This window comes from Triticum urartu, chromosome 3A, assembly GCF_056163025.1.
Source record: "Triticum urartu cultivar PI428250 chromosome 3A, HENAU_Tu73, whole genome shotgun sequence".
Lineage (NCBI taxonomy): Eukaryota > Viridiplantae > Streptophyta > Magnoliopsida > Poales > Poaceae > Triticum > Triticum urartu.
Window position 1 is genome coordinate 91,680,992 of NC_141875.1, and position 6,262 is coordinate 91,687,253.

The window sequence follows — 6,262 nt, forward strand, 5'->3', positions numbered from 1 at the left end:
GGGGTGAGGAGGACGCGCCGTATGCCGCATGGCTGCTGCTGCTGGTGGTCGTGGGCGGCGACGAGCGAACGGGAGAAGGAAAGAGGATTCGGCGAGGCTGACGGAAATCAGGATTTGATACTGAAAATAGAGAAACTTGCCTGCGTGCGTTGAGATTCGGTTTTGCCAGGTGTCCTCAGCCGAAGTGGGTCTTACCATCGCTGTGTACGACTTGGGTCTTATAGGATTTTTTTCCAGGAAAGAACGTGATGGACAGCGAAGGATGGTATAACAGCGACCGGTCCAGGGGCTACCGGCAACTGTCAGGCCTTGATGAGAGCGACAGGCAGGGGCCATGATCATACTCGCTTGGAACTCTCTTGTTGCAAGCAAATACAAGTTGCATCTCCACTTTTAATGGAGCAGTTAATAGTCTCCGCCGGTCAATTTTCATCCCATCAGAGACGATTAATTTTCGTCCTGAATTCCACCTCCCGCAACCCAGCGATTCCCCCTTTCCGCCCTCAAAACCGACAAAAAAACGATATGCTACCACGAGGCCCGTTGTGAAACACTATGATTCATGGACAGAAAATCCTCCTACAAAAATTTACAACGGTTAACCTACGAAGAAAGACCTACGCCCCGACCGCTGCCCGCGGGTCGCCCGCTCCCTCGCGCCCCTGTTGCTCCCTCCTCGATCCCGATCTGGATCGAGGGGACGAGGAGCTCCTGCCTCCCCGACGGCCGGCCTCCTCCTCGCCCCGCTGCTGCGTCCGGCGCCGCCACGGCCTCTGGAGCCAGGGAAGCCATGGCCTGAGCTCGGCCTCGAGGTCCCCGCCGCCGTCTCCTGCAGCTTCTGCCCCGCCGCCTCACCGCCCGAGCTCGCCGTCGCACCAACCTCGGCGCCGCGCCGCCGCCGGCTCTGGTCGCCTCCACCTCCGCTCCAGTGCTTAAGGATGGAGGAGAACGGCCTGAAGTTCGTGCTCGATCTGGTGGTCAGGTAAGCTCTTTTTGTCCGCCACCCCTCTATTGATTTTTACAAACCTTTCCTTGAAATCCGGCGCCCGCAGGTTCCCACTTCGGCAAGAGTTTGCCGATGACCTTAAGCACTCCGATCCAGTGCCGCTAAGGCTGCCACCCAGGGGGAGGCTGGCGCTCTTGGCACGGAGGATTCAATTGGTGAATTTGGCTGCGCCCTGAGGTTAATCGGGAGGCACCTGGATGGACGAAAAGGTGAGCCGTCTCGTCCCCGTGGTCTGATTGTATATTTAATTTGAGCGCATTTATAGACAGCTATTTAAGTTCAAGGACTCTTGATGGTGATTCGCCAAACAATATATTTAGTTAATTTGAAATCATGGGAGCAGGAATTTGGTTTCGGCGTGTTTCAGGTAGTTAGATGTCGTAAGGTGTTTAGAATTTCAGATAAGAGAAACGTTGCGAACCAGGCTGCATATCAGGAGTCCGTGGATTAAATGTTTTGACAAACCAGTTCATAATTTCCTGAGAAAACACTACTATCTGCAACACACCACCGGACAGAACTCTGTGCGCTTCACGGATGAGCACACTGGAGCAATCGATAAGGAAGTTTGCCGAGGAACTGACGAATAGTATGATTAAACCAGAAATAGGAACAAGTTTCGATTCGTTGGGCGAGGCATACGACTTCTACAACCTGTATTCATGGGAAGTTGGATTCGGTATTAGATATGGGGAAAGCCGACTAAATGCAGAAGATAGAGTGCAGTTGTTCACTAAGTTCTGTGGTACGAGATACTATATGTGGGTTTTTTTTTGCAGTTTTGGTTTGAAAAAAGGCATCATGGAGTGAGCTGATGTGCCATCACTTTTTTTTTGAATTTTTTCAGGCAAAGCCTAAGGCCGAGAATAGCCGATCATGCATGTACGAGTGTCCCGCGCTGATCAGGTTGCTACATGCAGCTAATAAATAGTTGGTTCATAACTGAGCACATAAAGAATCACAACCATTTGATGTTCGTTACACTCAGGGAGAAGGTTCATTGGCACATAGACTTCTGTGTTAACAGGGCGACAACGTCAAGGATGGCATCTGCGAGAACTCTTTTGTGTTAGATAAATTGATGATTATGTCTGGATCTCCGGGGGCAGACACTATCATACTGAAGCTCTGCCAGACCACGACTGTCAACAGGGTCACCGTATTCTTTGAGGAACACAAACAATCCAGGTATGCATTGCTAACTTTTTTGAACTTTTACATGCTTCAGGCTCACTCCTTGACAACACTTAGCTATCATAAGGATGAGGACGGAGCACAACTCTCTCAATTCCCAAAATGAGGTGGACAACACTTAGCTTACATGTTCTTTGAGGACGGAGGAAGTTTCGCCTTAAACACAACTTTTATCTGCTCTGAAAGAGTTACATATTTTGAAGTTTTTGCAACTCAGCCTAAAAGAGTTGGGTAACCAAACTCAAAATGAGGTGGACAGTGCTCAGCGTGCAGTCACATGGAGTATTAGTTTCATGGGTTAATTTAGCACTGCATATTATTAATTGTGTTTCTATTTTTGTTTCTCTCCAGCAAGCATGACAATAACAAGTTTATATCCATCAGTTTCTTAGTACCCTGTTGGTTTCAGTATTAAATGGCCACAACACTTTCCTATTTTGTTTGAGTTTTCATGTGCTACTCTATTAGGAATAACAACTAAAAACAATGAACGTTTGATTTGATTTCCTTCCCAACACAAGCAACAAATATAATAAATGTCTCGCATCCTTGACTCCAGCAAAAAATTCATTGACTGACATAATTGATCTGTCTATTAATCAAGATTGTATTACTAAACCTACAGATTGATTATTTTTAGTTATGCAGCACACAGTATTCTCCCCAGTTCTGCTCGATTGGATTGTCAGTTCATGTACTCTGGTAAATCATTATGGAAACTTTGATTATAAGAAACTAATTTGTGTTCCTGTGGGTTTATCTATGCTCCTTTGTCGTTGATGCGCCTATGTTACTGTAATTATTTAGTTCCTCCGCTTCTAGGATGATCTCGGGTTTAGTAGTGATATAAAAAAGCTGTACATTTCTGCGTTAACTCTGCTATTGTGTTGTTTCATCACTTTCTGCTCCTTATGGGCTGCCACTCTTTGACACCCTTTTTGTGCTCAAACATTTTTCGATGTCCCTTGCAGGATCCAAATGAACTTGGTTACGTACTAAATTATTGTTGAGGATCTCAGGTAATCGTTGCAGTTGAAGATTACGCCCCTGATCATCATTCTCATTTTCAAACTTGCCATTTATCAGAGGTGATTTCTCTTGCCCCTTTCATCGGTTAATTCCGTTTGTTTGGTGGACTGATTCACCACTTGAGTGGATCACCGAGGACTTCTACAATGGGCTGTGTTCTTCTTACATATGTAGGATTTGGATGGGGTGCATTCATGCATTATATTGGAGCAAGGACCTGCCGAGGAGGGGGATTTCATGGGGAGGCGAACCTGGTAAAATAGGGGTGGAAAGTATACTATAGGTATGTTAGCCGTGGCAAGGAATTGGTGGATTGTTTTCCATTCAGTTGTGTTCAACACTGAAAAATGGTATATCATTATTTGTCCTTTCCAAATTAAAATATCAATCCATAATTTTTTTGTCATTCACAAATTAAATTATCAGTGTAGAAGTCTATTTGAGCATTCATTTCCTATCCTTTTATAAACTAGAAGGCCACACTAGGTTTCTTAGTGTAGTATTTGGAATGTTTGACCCTGAACTGGCCCTCTGTTCCAACTAACGAAAAAATGACCCTTTGTTGTGATTTTATTTTTTGTATGTAAAATGAAATTTGTAAAATTTTGTATTCGGTCTGCCATTTGCCAGTGAATTAGGGCTGCATTTTAGATTAGAACCATGAAGTAACTATGATGTGCACCGCTTGAAACCAGAGTGAGTCTAATGAAAGACGGGCATTTGATCATGTTCTATTTAATTATCATTTCGTTCGTTTCGTCGTTCCATCCCTCCCTGAACTGACCTTACCCACAACTCTTACCTTTTCATTTCATTTTATCAAGGAAAGACTGTGGGGTTTGTGTATCCTTATCCAGGACATTGTGAAGGCTTCTGATGCAGTTTACAAGAAGCAATTGGTGAGCTAATTCAGAGGTTAGGCAACGCTTGTCATGATTTTTTATTTCTGAAGCCACATTAGCAAGCATCATAAATATAACTAAATGTTTGCTGGCTTCCGTAATTGCCTACATCAATGTAATCTTCCACACTGAAAACACTCATTTGAGATTTGCAAGAAGCCTGCATACTACTTACTGTTGATGCATTAACATTGCATCCTTCAGAATTAGCAAGCAGGGCACAATGTTAGGTGTCTGTTTTCGGAATTGCTGAAAATAATTGGTCTATTTAATCAATGAGAAATAGGAAGATTCTTGTAAACTGCAGTGTGCTACTTGCTATACTGGCTAAGCTACATGACTTACTCTTTAGTGACATTTCATATCGGCAGTGTGCTACTTGCTATACTGGCTAAGCTTAATTTTCTTCTTCCTGTGAACATGTAGATAAGTGAAATGATAATAAGAAGGTTAAATAATGTTGTTCAATCTTTCCGTCAAGCAACCTGTTTGGCCCCAAATGTCCGCACCGACGCGGTGACGCCCGTGGGCGCCACCGTTCCTTCCTGAAGGGCATCGGGTATTCCCCTTCCCCATGCCCGTCCGCGTACCGGGGGAAACCCTAGGACTTGTCCGGGCAGTAGCGTCATTGTTGTCGTGTTCTTTCTTGAAGGTGTTGCTTGGCATGCGGAGGTTCAAGGTGCTAGGAGCGAGGTGGTAAATCTCCGGTGGGCGCAGCGGTTGCGGGTCATCATCATTTTCGTCGATCCGACGCTGTCGACATTATTTTCTCTCTTCTTTCTCTTTTTTTTTTCGTTTGGGCGTGCTTGTGCTGTTTGCCCCAGCATTGGACTCTTGGTTGTATTGGGTTGTTGCTATATCTATATGGCGGGGCGAAAGCCTATTTGGTAAGATTCTTCCATGAATTCAAGACTTGGCAAACCACTCCCATTACAAGGTTCCATAACACATGCTGGATTTGTATGTCAAGATATCTGAAGGGCAAAAACTTAGTACATTTATTCTGTTTTTTAATAAATCTCCCTCTTGAAATGAGCTACAACTACTAACGAGTTATTCTTCTCATATCTGTAAGAACACATTTCTATATATGGCTTCTATTAGGGCGACTTGATTGAGTACTGGCGAATTACCTTCAAAATGATTAAAGGAATGCGAAGATGGGCCTTCTTGAGTTTTGACCACGCCTAATAATACTTATGAATTATGGCTACTCTCCATGCAGTTTGGTACGGTTATTTCACCAACTAGCCCACTACTATGTGCTGGAAGTTATATTGTTACTTAATAGAGGCTACACATTCTAAACTTCTTCTCTTTGACTGTGTTGTCAGATTAGTACATCAAATGGAACCTGACATTAATAATAAATTCCCTACAATGACAGTGTGCTTTATATGAAAAGGGTTGAATATAATTACCAAAGTTTGATGGACGTTACGTGGCATGCCAGTCATGCATATGGAGCACAAATGCAAATGTTCGTATTGTATTGACGATGCTCCCTTTTGAAATTAACATGCTTTGCCAATTATTTTGGACATGATGTATTAGCTTATTATTTGTCAGCCTATAGGTTTTATGTGAGTGAAAACTAAATATCACAATTCTCAGACTGTTCTTGCCAACCCCTCCATATCAACTAGGTATGCAATGCATTATACTCCCTCCGTTCCTAAATATTTGTCTTTTTAGAGATTTCAACAAGTGACTACATACGGAGCAAAATAAGTGAATCTACACTCGGTATGATATTCTTCTTCCCTTCGTATGTGTCCTCTTGCAAACATGCAGTTCTTGATTTGGTTGACGAAAGTAGTCTAGGATTTGACTAATTCTCTTCGAAAATGGATTATATTAGTTTGATTAGGTAAATATCTTCCCTGACAAGATCAGATCAATTTCCCCACCCTGTGATATTTGTTTGATTTCTTGAATTTAGCCAAGCGCCTTTGCCATGTGCCCCTAATTCCCCATCATTCTTTTTGTCACAGCTTGTCAGAAGTTGAAATTCCTTTCGGCATAGATCCCATCACCTTGGTAATACTTGAATTTGTCCTTACATCTTCAATAAATCAAGCACTGGATTCACTAAATCTATTCAAGAGTTAAAATACTTTGTTTTTATATT

The 6,262-nt window shown here is 43.1% G+C and overlaps 1 long non-coding RNA gene across 9 annotated transcripts; it reads left to right on the forward strand.

Annotated features, from left to right (window-relative positions):
• The first annotated feature begins 532 nt into the window (after window positions 1-532).
• Window positions 533-5,022, forward strand: LOC125511379 (uncharacterized). 9 transcript variants are annotated; one of them, XR_007284969.2, is made up of 10 exons: window positions 533-982; window positions 1,053-1,215; window positions 1,854-1,912; window positions 1,995-2,194; window positions 2,268-2,902; window positions 3,172-3,288; window positions 3,404-3,512; window positions 4,059-4,144; window positions 4,558-4,690; window positions 4,784-5,022. It is a non-coding gene; the product is annotated as an uncharacterized LOC125511379 (long non-coding RNA). The 9 variants fall into 9 exon arrangements; XR_007284972.2 differs by having other exon boundaries at window positions 537-982; window positions 2,258-2,307; XR_007284971.2 differs by having other exon boundaries at window positions 537-982; window positions 2,268-2,307.
• The last annotated feature ends 1,240 nt before the right edge of the window (window positions 5,023-6,262 follow it).